Here is a 19,559-nt window from a genome sequence, read left to right on the forward strand (position 1 = left end):
TGTGTAAATGTGCCATTTTCAGAGCTCTCAGGTTGGAAAATGAGTAGGATAGTGCTCCAGATAATAATCTGAAGCCTCTCTCAAATATTTCAAGCACAAGCAGAGAAATAAAGGACCATTAGAACCTAGATCAAGAAAATGCTGGGGTTATAAAGAAAAAGAAAAATGAACGTAGTTTAAATCCAAAACAAAACAAATTCAAAATTAAAAAAAAAAAAAAATCCAAAGCCAAAACAAAACAGAGAAAAAAAACTACTTGCAAGCATTGGAAAAAAAAAAGAAAGTAGTCACTGGAGATCAACACTGTAATCAACACTACTTGAAGACTGTGTGATTTTTCTGCCTACACAGGCCTTCTTATGCATCATTCTTTGCAAAAGTAGAAAATTATTTCAATAATAATTACAAACCTATTTGAATTCTCTACTTTCCTGTTAGGACACTTGCTTGTTTTTGAACAGCATAGTACAACAGGCAAGCTGAAACATCTCCTTCCTACAGAGAAGGGTTTTGATATGTATTACCTATCACAAAGCTATTCTGTCAGCTCAAGTACTGTGGGAGCAGGCTACAAAATAAAATTCATTCATGAGATGTCCCTGCCACTTGTTAATCTGGCATTACTCTAAGATATTACCTTTGGCAGCGCGAAGAACATAGATATGTACTAACTTACTGTTTACTTCTATGACAATTACATTCCAAAAATTACATATTGTCAGTATGGAAGACTTCTTGAAAGTTACTCATCAGAACAGGATAAGGGAAGCAGCACTACTGTTTGTTACAATAGTCAGGATCTCCTAATGAAAGAATACTCATCGTACCCCTATGTTTATCATAACAGTAGTGTATGGGAACTGCTGAGTCACGGCCTGAACCTCTGATTGATCACCTGAGGCGAGCCATGAGTCAGCCAGAGGAGCACAGCTGAAGGCAATTCACCTGTGTTGCTGGAAGGGATGGAGCCTGGCTGCACCTCTCCTAGACCTATTTAAGAGCTGGCTACCAGTGGTGAAGGATCTTGTCTGGAGATCCCCTCTTTTGGTGTTTGAGCCCAGCATAAGGGTAAGCCTTCCATTTATTCTCTTTTGTTATCATAGTCCACTTCGCCTAACTCTCTTGTTTATTTTGTGATTGTAACATCTTGATATCCATTGATCATACAAATAGTCAGTCAGAACTGGATTGGAACTATCCAGTCCACAATCAGAGGTGACCAATGGCAGGTATAAGAGGAAGCCTATAAGAGCTGAACAAGCACTTCAAGATGCTCCCTCAGAACAATCTCTATGGCTATGGCAGTATGCTAGAAAACCGTATCATGAGCCAAAGATGCATGTTAGCTTTAAATAGGTTTGGTGCTGTTGGTTTTGTCTATTTTCATCAATTTTTCTAATTGTTAATTACTGTAAATTGTAGTATCAATAATCTCACCAGTCTAGCACTTCAAACTGCTGACTGGTATTTTCCTTGGATGATCCTTCTTGTTTCAGAAATTTTTTTTCCTTTTGATCTCTATCTCATACATTATATTTTAGGTGTCTTTTATACCTTCTGAGTTTTGTTTTGTTTTTTTACCTAGCTGGAGTCCTACTAAGTTTGATTATTCACGTATTAAAGACCTTTCATATATCTGATTGTCCTTGTCACTTCTCTATGTTACTATTTTGGTTCTATTATATACATATATAAGTAAAGTGACATGTGGGCCAGAAATGTCCACAGCATTCAAGATGTTGTAGTCTAATAATGTTTTACAAGTTGTTCTCCTTCTCTTCCCTAGTAATTTGCTTCATGTTGATTGCCACTGAGCTGACATTCTTGCAGAATTTTCTATTATAACTTCAGAATCTTTGTGCTCGTTGACAATGGCTTTTATGGAGTCTATAATTGCATATATTAAATCAGGATTTCTCTTGTGAACTCTATATATTTTCATACATCCCTTTCACCCCTGCCCCACCCCCGCCATATTACTCAGCATCACAAGACATTATAGCACTTCTTCACTCTCAGGTTTAGCTTTTTTTCCCCAACAGAAAGGCTTCAGAACAGCCACTGAACATCGTCGCTTCATCCTTCTTCCCTTTTTCATTCATTTTAGAATATGGCAAATATCAGAGCTCTTCAGAAAAGACCTGTGGGACCAAAGAGATAAGCTCACTCTGGGGAGAAAAGAAACTATTCCCGTTAATCAGCTGCATATTTAAGTCAGCTCTGTTCCTCCCATCCTGGTCTTAATTTCTTTAAGACCTTTTGGCGAACAAACTCATTAAATACATTCCACGAATTCAAGGAGACCGTACCAGTTGAATCTTCCATATCAATACCCTTGCTCAGTCCTTCAAAACCTGACAGATTTACAAGGAATTCAATTACCTGACCAAGCCATGAAGAGTCTTGCCCAAAAATATAATTTATCTATATATGCAATAATTCTGCTTTTTTAATGTCCAACTCCAGTCTGTAATCTTCTAAAATCCCTTAAACTCTTTACTAAAATTAGCATCACAGTTGCTATTTCCATTCCTCTTGCATCAAGGTGATTGGTTGTATGTGAGAGATTTAAGTTGGTGTATCCTACAAGTAGATCAGCTGTTTCATACTTACATCATCTCAGGTGAAAAACATGCAGTCCTGCTGATAAGTCTGTTAATTCTTCATGTACTGAATGCTTAAAGCAATCCATCTTTTCGTAAGTTTATCATGGCCAGACAAAGTCTCCCAAAACTGCTTCAGGTTCAGGCCACTCCACAGTCATTCTTTGTTACTACAAAATGAACTGAGATGAGAACTGTGAAAAGCCAAGGGGAAGGAAAAAAACGTAGCAACCTCTGACTGAAGGACCACACTAGTATGCTCCTTTCAAAGGCCAGCCAGGATCAACCTTTTTATCTATTTCCTATGGTGTTCTTTGGAAAGCTCTGTGGAAGAGAAGAAGGGAAAAGCAAGAGCCTATTTCTACAGGAGCCTCTTTACTTGCTCAGTTGCATCTCTTTTTCTGTCTACATTCTCCTGGTCCAAGAGGAATGAACAAATAATAGATTATGGTGAAATAAACTTTCATGAAACAGAACTTTCTGTAACAAAGGCTTTCAGACACTTGTTTTTTTGTTTGTTTTTTTAATGCATTGCACAGATATAACTCAGTAATGACTACTTATCAATGTAATTAGGCAGTTGTGGACCCAATTATCCAATTACTGTAACTGACTGCACAAACAGAGTAATTGTACAGTGAATGAACTCGTATACTTGGCATTATGATATTATCCTTTCAGTGCCATGCTAGAGTGGGGACAATACACCCAATTTATTATTGTCCCTGTCTTTGGGGAAATTTATAGAGTATCTTTTTGGAAAAAACATTCTGGGTTTTCACAGAAGGCAGCTAAACATAGCACTATCATGAGATATCTGGCAAGCAGGAGCACTAATTCTCTTGAATTCAGATGACATTGAAGTTAAATTTGCTGGCTGATCTGAGTTTCCTATTCTCAAAGCTCAATTTTGTAATAATTCTACTCCTTATAGATGGTGAAAATCATAGCAGCCTCATTATCCAGAAATTTGCATGCAGCTGAGATGAACATGCAGTGTGAACTGATTTTTTTTTTTTTTTTTTTTTTCCTCCTTTATCTTAACAGAATATTAGAGCTTAGTGCACACCACAAAATGTGAACCCAGACCTAACTTGGAATAAATTTCAGCATTCTTCATGTTATTCCTCTTGACATGCAGGTTTGGCTCAGAAAGAGAGAGGTGCATCTGTCAAATCTGTGGCTGTGCAACAACAGTATAAAGAATAGGCAATTTTTTCTTCAAGATGCAAGTTCATATGCAAAACTTGATAATAACATCAGATTTTTCTGAAAATTACAAATAAATCAGACCCAAAATTTATGTCAAAAATGACTAAGGTACATACTCTTCCATAAATTAAAATAATGCACTTACCTTCACCGTAATATTTCAATATGTGAATTGTTGCGTAGGAAGCATAAAGGCTTGGGACAATTACTAAGTGAAATAACTAACTGCAGGGAAGAAGATACTCTTCGTGGGATGTAGTAAAAGTAAAATCACAGATTGTTCTAAATTGCTTCCATAGAATGTACCTTATCAGCATAAAATACATGATAGTATTTTTGCCTTGATACAACAATATTCTTACACTACAAATTTTTTCCTTTTAACCTCCTGGATTCTCACAGCTCTCTTGTATTTGATCCTTATCCCAAAAGTAGATGATCAAGCTCCTGGATCATATTTATCTTGCTGGAAGCAATTAGTTGGGACCGATTCTCAAAGTCGCAGCCGGTTCCTAGCACACGTGGGTGCAGCTTGTCAGCAAGCTTAAGTAGCAGCATATGCTTTCCAGGAAAGAACAATATGGATCTTCAACTGGAATCAAGATTTGTTTGATAGAATAACACATGGAGAACTAGATTACAGTATATCTGAACACTATCCTGGCAGTACCAGGTATTTATACAAACTGGGAGAACCCCTAGAGAGCAGCCCTGGGGAGATGGACTTGAGGGTTCTGGTAGATGAGAAGCTGGACATGAGCCAGCAGTGTGCACTTGCAGCCCAGAAGGCCAACTGTGTTCTGGGCTGCCTTAAAAAAGGGGTGGCCAGCAGGGAGAGGGAGGTGGTTGTCCCCCTCTACTCAGCTCTTGTGAGGCCCCATCTGCAGTACTGCATCCAGGCCTGGGGCCCCCAGCACAGGAAGGAAGTGGAGCTTTTGGAACAGGTCCAGAGGAGGGCCGCTAAGATGATCAGAGGGCTGGAGCATCTCTCCTATAAAGAAAGTTTGAGGGAACTGGGATTGTTTAGCTTGGAGAAGAGAAGGCTCTGGGGAGACCTCATCATGGCCATCCAGTACTTGGAGGGGGTGTATAAACAAGAGGGGATACAACTGTTTGTGAGGGTGGATAGTGATAGAACAGGGAGAAATGGTTTTAAACTGAGACAGGGAGGGTTTAGGTTAGATATGAGGAGGAAGTTTTTCACACAGAGACTGGTGACACTAAAACCAGGTTGGTTGTAGATGCCCCATCCCTGGAGGCATTCAGAGCCAGGCTGGATGTGGCTCTGGGCAGCCTGGTCTGGTGGTTGGTGACTCTGCACACAGCAGGGGGGTTGAAATTAGATGATTATTGTGGTCCTTTTCAACCAGGCCATTCTATAATTGTGATATTTCAATAAGTGATGCAACCTCAAGTCTATTTTTGCTTTTGTGGACTGTTATCATAGTAGCTCCCTTTAACATCAGTTCCAGTTTATGTGTGTCCCCCAAACCACTTAGAGGTTTGAACATTCCTATTGAATTTTGTTCCACCTCCACCTTAGGGACTAAGAAAACTCTAGGATGGATTAGATTGAAGTGCTGGGCCTAAGAAGTGAAGACTTTATTCAATCATATAACTTTCCCTAAACATCAGTGTTTCCAACACTTTGTCATATTTAGTATCTGTTTAGCTGCAATACTATTAGAAACACAGCTCAACTGTTACTTATAAAGGCAAAACAAAATAACATTACTAATTTGTGAGCCAGAAATGTCTACCTCCTACTGAACGAGAATTGACAAATTATAAAGAGATCTTTGAAATCTTTAAAAAGACTCCTGTAGAAATGTGTGTTTTACACCAAAACCCTGTAATACTCAACATATTCAAAATGTAAAATCAAAAAAGAACAAATGAAGATTAAGTTCAAAGCAAATTATTAGTACAGGTCAGAGATGAGAATTGTTCCCTCTATGAATGGCTTATCAGAATTGACAAGCATTGTATTTGGGTAGCATAAGGATAAGTGATATCAGATATAGCTGCTTAAAACATGTTTTGGATCACTCAAGAAAAGTAGAGGTCAATCTGGTAAAAGAAGGAATTCCTTCCACTTTTCCAAGGACCAAAGCTCAGCAAACACTCCAAAGAAAATGACTGCTGAGTAGATAAGCTTCCCTTGCAGCTGCCAGACCTTAAATAAGATTAAGGAGGGACAGACCCAGGGGCTGCCTCTTCTGGTCACACAGGCGAATTGCTTCCACCTGATTCCCAGGGTTGGCTATGCCCTTCATCAGGTGCTTACTCACTGGTTTGGGTAGTGATCTAATGGTTTCCACACAGGTGGAGACACACTTTGAAGGATGAACTTCATTCCCTAGCATTACCAAATCCACTAGCTCACTGTGATGGTCCCAAAAGGGAACTGCAAAGACTGATCTTTTTGGTGTACGTTCCTCTAGGAAGAGAAAGTGTTATCAGATTTGATGATGCTGGAGCAACTTACTGGGAAACTGAGATAACAATCTGCTGAAAGGGAAGTTCAAACCCAATGTGGTGATCTGTTCTGAAACTGAGAAATAGAAAAGAGAAACAAACTGCTAAAGCTTCAACCCCTTGTAACTGTAATAAGCTCCTTGTCTATTACAAGATTACAAGTTAAAAGCAAATGCACTCTATGTTGGAGAGAAGCAAGACAAGGGAGGTTTTCCATCTTCTGAAGTGTGTACCTAAGTAGGTGACTCAAGCTGGGTTTGGATGTATGGCTGTGCTTTCTGCCTGTGCGTAATCTGGACTGTTAACTTTAACTTCTAAGCCAGCTCACAGTTTCTGAATGACAGAGTTCAGATCCTTTTGCTTGCTTTTAAAGAGGAGTTCTAGACTGTGGAACTGACAGTCCCTTTAATAAAGAGCATCACTTTCTTTAGAGAAAGGAAATGGAGCTGGAAGATGACAATAGGTGTAATTCTGAAACTCACTCTCCAGACTAAATCTTCAGAACTACTGCAGGAAGAAAGACAGATTCCCAAAAACCTCTTCTTCTTGATAGAACACGCTGCAATGCAAGCCAGAGGAAAATAAGATCAAGAGGAAAATTAGGAGGAGAGTAATCATTAACAATGGATGCAGAAGCTCCAAATAGATTGGCCTTCTGGGTAGAAAATTTTTCTTCCTAATCAGAAAGAAAAATTGTGACAACAGTCTAAAAGGAGAATAATAGTATTAGTCACTTCTCGTGCTCTGAGATAACTCCTCTCAAGAGACTGATTACAGCTCTAAATACAATCCAAAACTGGTATTCACAAACCAGGTGAGAAAATGGCATTTTAAGATCCTAGCCATTCTCTTCCTATTTAACCAAGGGGCTTTTATAAGCTCATAAATTTCCACTGCATCCAGTGGAAGACTATATGATGAATTTACCCTATGAATCATACCTTGTTCCAGTCGATTTAATGGCTTACTGCCCAGATCCGAAAGTTGTGCTGTGTGAGGCACCCCAGTGAGCGGCCTAACTACTGCAAAGGACCATTTTGAGTATGAGTTTATTTTGCCTTCTTTGATGTATTTGGTCTCTCATTTAATACAGAAGCTGTGGGAGAAAATAGGGCCACAGTGTGAACAAGGATAAGAAAGCCTGACTGGCCACCTCTGTGTGTCGCTCTCAGATAGTCTTGGCTATCGTCCATACCAAACCAGATTTCTACTCTGACTAGTGAAAGTCAGCTATAACTAAGTAATAAATTATGTTGTGAGAAGATGCTGAGCCCCTGATGGAGACACATGGAGAGAATGTCAGAAAGTCTGTTATGGAAAGAAAAAAGAAAAAAGAACAAGGAGCAAAGCGGGTTATCAGACATAGATGTGGAGGATGCCCGATTTTATTTTCTTTTAATTATAGTTTTCAAATGTAAGCACAATAACCCTGAAGTAGAAAATGTTCATGGATTCTTATTTAACAAGCATTCAAGGCCAGGCTGGATGTGGCTCTGGGCAGCCTGGTCTAGTGGTTGGTGACCCTGCACATAACAGGGAGAAACTGGATGATCATTGTGATCCTTTTCAACCCAGGCCATTCTATAATTCTATGATTCTGTGATGCTATCCAGCTTCTTGAGAAATTAAGCTGCAGGGTCAGTTACTGTCTAGTTCTTTTCTCAGTATCTGGAGAAGTATCACAGAAGTGAGAGGCGTTTACAGGCTCCTAGGAGGATGAGATTGTCTCAGAAGAGCTTCACACCTGCCCTTTCTGTTTTTTCTCCCTTGTGCATGCATATGAGTCACAAATTATGGCAACCTTAAGCATGAGGTGGAGGAAGGATATGTTTGTCCAGCAGAGTCCAAATAACTAAATATAACTTAAGCTCTTGCCCATACAAAAACTTTAATTGATGCTTAGCTCATACCCTGGCAGAAGAAATCCATTAGGGCTAATAACACCAGTGCTCAATGATTATGAAACTGCGTGGTCAGAGTAACAAAGCTAGTGCTCCTCCTGTGCTGAATCTGGAGAAAGCAGATTGAAACTTGTTAACATGGGTCAGCGTTGCTGGAAAGGACTTTAGTATAGTTTTAAGCCTAAAAAATTAGGAGACTGAAACTCTGTAGTGACTGTTTTTCATTACAGGTGTTCACAATGCACATCTGGTAATGCAGGTGGAAGTGAGTTGATTGCAGTAAAAAACTGACACTGTATCACACGCATTAAATGCACAAATATTTAAAACATATGTAATTTGCCTAAATGCAGCAAATCAGAAAACAGAAATACTGATGTTATGGATTCAGACTTAAATCAGTCCTCTGAACTGATTCTCAACTGGATAACAATTTAATGTTTCTCTATTTCCTACTTCTTTCCGTTTATCAATACATTTAGTTTATAAACAGGAAGGGAGATTTAGGTTAGATGTTAGGAGGATTTCTTTCCTCAGAGGATGGTGAGGCGCTGGCTGCCCACAGTTCTGCACAGCTGCACACAGAAGCTGTGGTGCCCCATCCCTGGAGGCACTCAAGGCCAGGTTGGATGCGGCCTTGGGCAACTGAGCTGGTGGGGAGCAGCCCTGCCCACAGCAGAGCTTGGGGCTGGGTGGGCTTTAAGTCACTTCCAACTGAAGCCATTCTGTGATTCCAGCCCCAAAGACAGCACATTTTACTTGAATTATTCCCCAGTGCTGTTATTATTATATCACTAAGAATCTGGATACTAAGATGAAATAGAAATAAAGAAAAGGAACAAACTTTTTTTTAATGATGTCTCCTTTTTGTTCTTTTAAAACTAGTTTCAGGATTCATTCCATAACTGTTTCTTTGAACTACGCACAGGTGTCCAGTTCAGTTCTTATACAAAACAATTAGCAGAATTCCAAGTGACGCAAATGAAAGGAAAAATGAGTTCTGTCTCTCATTCCCAGCCTTATGTTCCTTTTTTCTCTTCCTTCTTAGATTTGCTACAAGCTTCACTTGGTTTCTGAATGAGACGAGGCTTCTCTGACCACAGTGTTCATCTGCTCACCTTCACTTCCACATTGACTTTGAAACTTCGTGAGTAAATCTACCTTATCTTGAGAGAGCTACTGATCTCAAAGAGATTAGATTTCTGCAAATATGGGTGAAACAGCAGACAAAAGAAAAGGATGAATCAGTCAGCCTTCTAAGGGAAAGGTAGTATTGAGAGACGTTTCACTGCTCCCTGTGCTTGTCTGTGAGTGGCTTAGAGCCAGCCCTTGCTCTCTCTTGCCAAGGTGGTGCTTAGGAAACACGGGAGGGAAACTCAGCCAATGGGGTCAGTAGCTAAGTATGAAAAAACACAGAGAAACATGAGCCAGGGTGGGTGCTATAGGAAGGTTAGATAGATCAGGTGCCTGACTGTGGAAATTAAAATTCACGTTACCACTTACAAACTGAATGGTCTATAATTTGAGGGATGGAGGAGGGGAAGCTAAGTTTGATTGTGACTCACGCAGTCCTTGTGCAGGTCTAAGGTCTGCAGATAAAATTCTGCTGAATTATATAAGCATTTGACTGAGCTAAAACTAAGCAAGAGCTCACTTCCTTACATCAAGTTGTCCCCAGGTATCAAACATTTTTCACCAGGCCACCAGCTTATCTCACACAGAGCACCTGTGAAATCTCAAAGCAAGTCCTGCTTCAGAAAATGTTGTTTCACCTGGCATTGCATCTTCCCTCAGCATTAATTTCACCACCACTTTCATTTTTGTTTCAGAAATATGACACATCAAATCCCAGGTCTTAAAAAATGAAAGCTGCTGTCTGAAATGATTTATAAATATAAAAGTAGGACACAGAATAAGAAAATCAAGTCCCATGGCCTGCTCACTTGGGGGAATTTCTTTCTGCTGTAATAGTGGAGCCGTAGCTCAGCTACCGCTGAAGTTATTCACATGCATATTCCACTTATTTCTTCCTAGCAGAAGAAATTTTTTCTACTTAAAAAGATTAAATCTAAAAATGTTTTCACCATGTAATATTGTCCTTGCAATCATATTGGCCATCTCCTCCAGTGACTTAGGTAAATCCTACGTAGCCCCATGGGTCTCGACACATACAACTTCTCTTAAGTCTCTAACTTGTTCAATCTCTCCTCAGTGTCAGCTGATCCTCTCTACCCCAAATCATGTCATTATCAGAGCAGTGTTTTGCTTGCGAATGCTGGGGCAAAAAAAAAAATCATTGAACACTTCAGTCTTTTCTGCTGCATCAGTAATGAGGGTTTCTTCTCCACCCATCAGTGGATCAACATTCTTCATGAACTTGCTTTTCCAATTAGTGTTCCGCAGAATCTCTTATTACCACTGGTGCTCCTCAACAGTCTTAGCTCCAGCTAGCTTTTGTTCTCCCTGATTTTAATGCTAAGTACCTAACACTGCTTTTACACAATTGTTTTGCTGTCTGCCCTTGTTTCTGCCACTTCTCCTGTCTCTTCTTGTGTTCTAGTTCAATGAGAAGCTCCACAGGTAGCCATGCAGACTTCTGAAATTCCCAGGCTTTCTATGTTGCAGAACTGTTCTCCCCTGAGTTCTCACTATCTTCCCTTAGAAATTCTCCCACTCACCCGGGCACCCTTCCCCTTCATGGCAGTTCCCCACAATTTCCTGCCTGGAAATTCCTGAACAAGACCCCATTTGCTTCCCTGAAGCCTATGATCTCAATTCTGCCGCTCACCTTCTGGCATGACACTCAGAGATGTTACCTCTCCTCTTTTAAAGAGTTTTCCTTTTAACTTTGATACAGCATCCAGGTCTTGGGAGATTGAAAAAAAAGGTATTTTATTGAGATATCTTTTAGAGTTATATAGGAAAAATGACCATGCCTATACTACGACACTTCCATTATAAGTACAACTATAATTGTAATCTTTATTCCATATTTATAAAAACACTGTTTAAAGAAAACTAAAACCCATCTGAATGCACTGTGGGGGCAGGGAAGAGTTTTCAGCCTAGTGGTAATGGAGCTGTATGTCCCTGACAACAATAGCATGTCTGAGAAATCTCACTCAGGGATAAAAATGGCATAATTATGGAGGAAAAATATACACTGGCTTGCACTAGCCACAGTATGTCAGGCTGGGTGGTTAAACCAGTACAGTTTGCATCAGTGAGACATGGCCTTAATACCATGTTGCACTGCATTAATGTTTTTATAGCATCTGAAATCTTCAGTGCTGAAAATGAGATCCAGAAATATGGGGCATGGTGAAAGAGTGGTTACATTTCAGGCTGTTCTCCTTTGACAGCCTTTAAGAACATTTTTTTCCACAGGAAGAAAAGAGATTCTTGTACTGAGTGCAGAGCTGCTGAGTGTAGTACAGTGTATATTCTGTTGGAAAAAAAAAGATGGAGAGTGCTGAATTTTAATGTTACCATCTATATTCTTCTCTTCCTATACTATTCTTTTTGATCCCTTACGTCCATGCTCTGCAGAATTTCTCTACCAGGAACTCTAATTTTAGAATCAGAAATCCTTATTCTTGAGGATATTGCGGTTTAACCCAGCAGGTGGCTGAGCACCATACAGTCTTTTGCTCACTCCCCCCACTTCCCAGTGGGATGGGGGAGAGAATTATGGGAAAAAAAGAGTCAGACTCATGGGTTGAGATTCAACTATTTACTAAGAAAGAGAAAAAGAGAAGGATAATAGTTACGACTACATATATATATATGAATGCATATAGCAATTGCTCACCACTCCTCAGCCAATGCCCACGTAGCCCTCAAGCAGCAGAAGGGATCGTGATGAACTCGAATCCCCCTTTGAAACTCCATCCACATGATGTCGTATGGTATGGAATATCCCTTTGGCCAGTTCAAGTCAATTGTCCTAATTCTGTTCCCTCCCAGCTCCTTGGACCCTTTACTGAGAATGGCCTTGTCTCTGTACAACTTTGCTTAGAGGCACCTATAGATTCTGGTGTGTTGTAAACATTGTTTTTCTCCTAGAACCAAAACATAGCACCATACCAGACACTCCGGAGAAAACAATTCCATCCCAGGTGAAAATAAGACAACGTAGAATACATTGGAGTGAAGACGGTATAGATTTGTCAATAGTTATCAGAAATAAGAATCAGATATCTTTAGAAATTGGCAACTTTGGCATGTCTAGTGCAATATACCCTAGTTACAGATATAGCCAGCAGTAAAGTTTTCTTTCAGAGCTCAGAAGTTGTGTGGTGATTTGCTGTCTATTGCAGAAGGGTGAAAGTCTGAGTATTGTGAGATTTAAGTGTTTAGGAATTAATAGATTTGTTCCCAAAAGTCTTGCTCCTTTGCTTTCCAGATTCTAGGTGAATGATGTTTGCCGTGCCACCTCTGTAATGCTCTGTAATGTTTACAAGGCATTATTTTTTATTCCCTACCATCCCCTGGCTTTCTTTATCTAATCAGGTTCGTGCTGACATTCATACTGGCATTCATGTTTCAACAGCTGAATTCTGCCAGCAGGAACTTGATTCCAGTACCCACAGGGGCATGTTATCTACTTAATATTTACCAGCCTCTCCCAGCAAACAACTAAAATATCAATTTTAGTTTAGCTTTAATTTCATCTGTTATTGATATTCAGTATGTCTGTCCAAAGAGAAAGGCTAGAATCTAGCCCAGGAGCAATGGACAGAGTGGAATTTCCCAGTGTATCAAGTTCTACCTAGCTGGTATTGCAGGGAAATAACCTGGGTCATCTTATTCATAAACCTGTCAAGTTTTCTTTTAAAACATTTTAGACACTGTCTCCCTTTCATGGCTGCTTTAATCTAATGGTTATAAACCCCCTAGCCATCAATCTACATTTATTCACAGTCAACATGTACTCATATGTTCCTACACCAGTATTGTTTTTTAGCATAAGTGCCTTCCCCAGTTCCAGGTGTTTTACCTGATATGAATTCACGGGGAATAACCACAAACTTTCTCCACCTTTAAATTTATAACCTGAGCAAGCTTTTTTCTCTAAAACACTTTTCATTACTCTCATCAGTTCTCTGCACCTGTTCTTGTCTGAATGCTCCAGATACATATTGACAGCCACAAACATCTGCAAAAGCATGTCTCATTTTCACTAAAATCACCTCAGCTGATGCATCTAAGTACTGCATTTCACGAAGCTTCTCATGAGGGGTTTACAGTCTGACTCTGATCTACCAATAAACCCAAAAAGCAGTTTATCCTCCCCATCATTCCCACTTGGCACTTCAGCAACATGTTTCTGCAAGTAATAGTTTCATTCCTAGAATTTTAGCCATCTGAATGTTAATAATCAGACTTTAAAGTAGCTGTCTAAGAAAAGTTAGGCAGATAAATCCCTCTCTGTGATTCATCTCATCTGGCACATTCATTCTATTCATCTCCAGTGACTCTCTACAGTACTAATGTGATGTCTAAAACCAAAGCTCATGAGGTTTCTGGGACATGTGTGAGCCATATTCCCATGTAAATATCCATCCTTTGCCTAGGATGACTATGGGTAATGGTGGTGTTATTTGCCTGTCTCATGCTGTTCCTCCAAGTTCCATTTCTGTCCACTGTCTCCTGAGTTCTTTCTGAGCTTACATCATCCTCAGCCAACCCAAATGAGTGAAAACCAAGTCTCCCACTGTCAGTCAGGCTCATCCACTCTAAGTAAACATTAACCTCCTTGGCCTTGAATCACCCTACACTGTGATCTCACAGAAACTGTATAAATAAGTTGTCCAAATGTTAAACTGGACGAGAGAAGAATGAACTGGAAGACAGCAGCAATAGGACTTGAAAGGGATATTGGGAAAAAGATAGGGAATAGTTAAGTATAGACGCCACTTGTTTTTCTGGTACTGGAACAAATGTATGGACAGACCCAAATAGCTTTAAAGTTTGGTAAACTACTCTGGGGAATCCCTGAGAGTATGGGAGAGATGGGTCTTCAGTGATGCCATATACACCCACACATATAATCTACCCCTGTATTCAGACTTCTACTGCTTGCACGCATCTCAATATAAGAAAGCTATAATGATAAGAGCCACATTCTACTTTACAATTTTCATTCATACAGTGATTCTTAGTTGTGAGGGTTGCTCTGAAAGTAATTCTTCCTATTTTGTTATGTTGGCCCCATTACATCAGTGACAAATGTTGGTAGTATGGCAGTAGGTATTGAACCTTCCCATATTCCCAATAACAAAATATTTTGTTACATTTTGTTGCTATGTGACGGATGGCAGCAGAGGAACAGTCTGACACAACGGCGTCTGACGTAGAAGAGCAGATGAAATAAAGGGGTGGAACTGAATTCCTCCATGCAGAAAAAACAGTACCCACTGACTTTCATTGATGTTTGCTGAAAATTTATAGAGACTAAAGATTGGATGTGAACACAGTAAAGGCTGGTGCATTTCAGCAGTGGCAACAGTGATGTGAAAGACGAGACACATTCCAGAAGGGCATGCACAGCTGTCACACCATAAAATGAGGAGTGTCTCTATCAGCTCATCCACATAAATTGGTGGATTATGAGCAGGGAACTGTGTACAGAGCTGAATACCAGCTTCAATGCACTGGAAAAGATGATGATAACATTTGAATCTCATAAAGTCCCATGAATGCTCACACAGGAATGGAAAGAACACTGTATGCAAGTTTGTCAGGACCTAGTGAACCAACGTAAGGCTGAAGGTGACAGTTTCCTGCATGGCGTCATTACCAGTGATAAGACATGTCACCACTACAAGCTGGAGTCAGAACAGCAGTCCATAGAGTGGTGGTGGTATGTGAATTGCCCATCGAAGAAAAAGCCCTCAGTAAGTAAAGAGATGTGCACTGTGTTTTGGGATAGGGAAGGGGTGATCTCTCTGGATTTCCTGGAACCTGGACAAACCATCAACTCTGACATCTACATCACAATGGTGACTAATCTGAAGGCTCAAACTTCCAGAGTCAGGCGAGAGAGGAACACAGTCTTTCTTTCGCAACATGACAATACCAAGTTCCATATGAATATGAAGGCCATCAAGTACATTTCCAGTCTTGGCTGGACTATCCTACCACACCCACGGTATAGTCCAGATTTGGCACCTTCTGACTACCGTCTGTTCTGTCTGATGAAAGATGGACTGCGTGGGCAGCGCTCTCCTAGCTGTTACACCATCATAGCAGTTGTGAAACACTGGGTCACCTCCGCTGGTACAGATTTTTACGAACACAGCGTGCAGGCTCTTGTTCATTGCCAGTGAAAATGCATAGCTAATGATTGTGACTATGTTGAGAAATAGTGTTTTGTAGCTGAGGATTTACTCTATTGAATAGTGTTATTGTGCTCTTTATAGCCATATTTCCAAGGAAATAAATAGGAGATGTTACTTTCAGAGGATCTACATACTTTACAATCAAAATGCGCTAAAGATGCTCTAGAAAAAAACAATACTTTCCAACTGTAATAAACCCTGACTCTTCATACTAGATAAACATTTTTTAAAGTATTTTGTCTCAATGCCTGTAAAATGAGGGCATTCAATTTTATCTTTTTACAAAATAATAGAAGCTCATAAAACTGGGATAGCTCTGTAATTTTTGTTCTGTCATGGTCCATGCATCCACCTGGCACAATTAGATCATAAGTGCTATGATGAGCATTTTGATTCTTGCATCTATTTAATTTTGGCAAGTCCTTGATTGCAGCCTTTTGTATGGAAGCAGCTCCTAGTGCTTAAAAACTGCAGCTAGGAATTGAGATAGACAGTAAATCTAACTGATTTTGAGTTGAGAACAATAACTGTAATGAAGATTTGCATTTTTAAAGGCTTGCAATTAACACTAGTATTAGCTTCTTCCTCCAGCTAAAAAAAAGTCAAATTGAACTACCTTTTGCTGAGCTTTTGTTGAGTTTTGTATTTCTTTTGCTTTGTTGACAAGTATAAGGCATGCAGGTCAGGTGCTGTCCAGGTACAATTTTGAATATTTCTCATACAAATGGTTAGCCCATGAGAGTGAAGCAGCAGGAAAAACCTGTAGATGGGTCAGGAATCTACAGATCATTCCAGGGCCAAACCTGAGGCATTCACAATAGATGACCTGAACCTTACTCTATCTTGTCAGGCAAAATTACATCCTCATAAGGTAAGAGGAATTTTTATTCCATAGATTCTTTGCGTGTTATGTTTTGCATGAGTGTTTAACTAATGTGTTCAGTACCATAAGTGGAAGTGGTTTACTTGTTCCTTACACTCCTCCCAATTTTTAGATGTAGAAAATCAATGAGGCATGCACCTTAATCCAGTTATTACAGTTTTCTAAACATTGCCAAATATGAAATAGAATAATACTATGGTAGATGAAGTATTTAAGCGTGTCATTTTGAACAGCTTTAAAGTCATCTGTTCCTCAAGAAGGCTGAATCCCTATTCCTTACAATGCAATTTGGCTCCTTCTGGCAATGTTTCTTTAACTGAAATCTTTAGCTCATTTACCCAGTTCAGTAACTGCTAGTAGTCATGTAGAAGAATGATATACCTGAGTTTTCTCTGGGCCAAGTCCTGAGGTTTCTAATTAAGGTTTATTTGGTACTTCATCAGGCAAAATGATACAGAGTTTCCCATGATGTCTTTGTCTTTAGAAAACCTCAAGTTTAGGCTATTTAGTAGGATGCAGAGCAAATAATGTGAAGAGCTCACCAAAAGGTATGCTGTTAAGAAGCAAAGTTAAGAATGAACCTGTGAGATGCCCATGTGGGATGGAGGTCAAAGCCTCTCCTTGTTTTGTTAATGACACACAGGCCTTGGTATATGGAAATTTTGATTCTCTGAGGTAAAGTCCTTTACCAGTGCGTAAACAAAAGGAAGTATTAATACTTAACCATTGCAGGCTGGAAAAAAAAACACTTGGACATTCTCACAGAAACTGTGTGTTGCCGTCCATTTAAGCCACAAACACTTCTCCATTTACCTAATGCCTTTAATCACTCCTTTGGATGACCCTGTACAGTATTTAAAAAATAATAATCTGACCATGCATTCATTCTGTCCTGAATCTTTGGGGATTCCTAAAACAGAATTAAAATAGACTACTGTGGTCTACAGCATTAGGTCGAAAGTTTTGCCCACACCACCCTAAACATGCCCACAGAACCAGCATATGATGCTGACTATAGATACAATGTCTTGATGATATTACACCAGCCAGATATTTTGACAACTGCCACAAAGCTCCTAAATAGAAGGACACCATGCAGCAATCTTCTACATCTGGATGAACATTGCAAATTTAAAATAAGAGTTAGCAATTTAGATTGAGCTTTGCTACTGTAGATATTTATTTAAACTATGCCTGTGGCTTCTATGGCAAAACTGCTCTATTCATTGTTTTAATGCACTAGCACACTACTTTTCTGAGTAGCTTGTATTTAAATGACAGTTTGCCATTGGTTTTAACTGTCTATAAGAAGATACGTTCTCAGGTGTGTGTGGGGGGGAGGGGGGTAACAAATAAATATTGAAAATATTGCAACATTCATTTCTACAGTTCTTCTGGGTGATTTGTTGTTTCTGTGTATTCCTACAGAAATACACGGTTCTGTTGTTCAAATGTATAGCCATGATTAAAGGTGTGACAAACATAAATTGAAAAAAAAAAAAAGTTGAGTCCATGAGAATTTAGAAATACATCATTGAGTTTATTCTAGTGCACCATTCTGCAGCCTAACAAAAAGGATAAAAAAAACAGCAAGAAGATCCCTACTGAAATTTTAAAATGAGGATATAAAAACAAACAAGATAAAGGCAGAAAATAAGATTAGATCTGATATTAAATAACTTCTAAGGATTTCAGAAAAATAGAATGAAATTAAGGTAATACTACTTAATCTTGAGGAAAACCATATGGCTGAAACAATCTTTTTTATTATATTTCTTATTTGTGTTCTTCCCTGCTATAAATATTTAGAGCCATTCACTTCTTTTGAATGTGACTTTTATTATTATTATTACATCCAAAAACTCCGTTTTCCTTGGGAAATTCAGTGGTACTCAGTGGTTTAAAAGCCCAAAGATGCAAAGTCATTAAAAAAGATGGAGCCCTGCTCATCTTCCACCAGCAGAAGACTGTGCCTCCAGGAAGGAGAGTCAAGAAGAACAATATGCTCTTAGAAGGAGCCCCCACTAGCTGCTACTTTGCCAGCCCAGACTAAACTGCAATCTTTATTTCAAAATGTACATAAAATACATAGACACCAAACAATATTTTTTGTTGGCAGTAGAAGTTCTGCCTCAACCTCACAGACGTGGAAAACAAAGGCTAATTAAATCAGAGCAAACTCATGGCCAAAACAGGTTCATTTGCACACCAATTTTCCGCTAGACTTTTCCACTTCAGCTTGAAGAGACATCAGGGTGTAGGGCAAGAGAGAAAAATAAAAATAAGAATGATGGGTCTGCTGCCAGACCATCTTTCTCTGACACTGCCAGTACTTATCTTAACCACCGAGGTTAAGGACATCTCTGTGCTGCAGTCTGGAAAGGACGAGAAAAACTATTCAGCTCTGCAAAAATCTCACATATTCCTGCTTTGTACCACATCTGATCTATGACAACAAACTGAGCTACTTCAGTCTGTTTATTTCCTTCTCCTTCCTGGATGTGAGTATCTATATCTGCTACAAAGGTGGTAGATATTTAAAATACTAATTTCATGGCCAAACAGGTGAAATAAATGTAACTACTTGACTTCAGACCTAACAAGTGAGTCAGCAGTCAGAGCCTATTTCCCCCTCTAAAGTCAGAAAACAAATTAAGATGGCAGTGTGCCTCTAACAGTGACACCATCATTGAGAGAGGAGTTATTTCAGTCTCCATAGCAGTAGTATAGGAGAAGCACAAAAAAGCTTAACTTTCTCTTGTGCTTGCTCCTAATACATTGTTTTGTGCACTCTCCATCAAATTTGGTATTTTTGTGATTGTCAATATCTGTGGTTTTCAAAGGCTTGCAACTGAATATCCCCTTTATGTGTTTTATTTTTTTTACTTTAGGGACCTACTGATACCTAAGATTTACAGCAGTTTCAGTCTCTCTTATTAAACGAGAAAAACTCCCTCAAATATTTTGGAATTTCTAAACAAAACAGGGATGAATTAAAACCATTTGCCAAAGTGTTCAAAACTGACCTTGCTCAGGGTCTGGTAGTCTTCAGATGCCCAAAATGTGAGCCCTGGAGGACAAAACAGAACATGGTTCCACCTCTGAAAAATCTCTCCAAAGTACATTCCTTGCTTTTAGA

General features: G+C 39.3%; 1 long non-coding RNA gene across 1 annotated transcript; it reads left to right on the forward strand.

Moving 5' to 3' along the window:
- Positions 1–1,032: 1,032 nt before the first annotated feature.
- Positions 1,033–17,672, forward strand: LOC125697781 (uncharacterized). The gene is made up of 3 exons (XR_007378925.1): positions 1,033–1,068; positions 9,243–9,341; positions 14,518–17,672. It is a non-coding gene; the product is annotated as an uncharacterized LOC125697781 (long non-coding RNA).
- Positions 17,673–19,559: the final 1,887 nt, after the last annotated feature.

This window comes from Lagopus muta, chromosome 1 (assembly GCF_023343835.1).
Source record: "Lagopus muta isolate bLagMut1 chromosome 1, bLagMut1 primary, whole genome shotgun sequence".
In the NCBI taxonomy this organism is placed as follows: Eukaryota; Metazoa; Chordata; class Aves; order Galliformes; family Phasianidae; genus Lagopus; species Lagopus muta.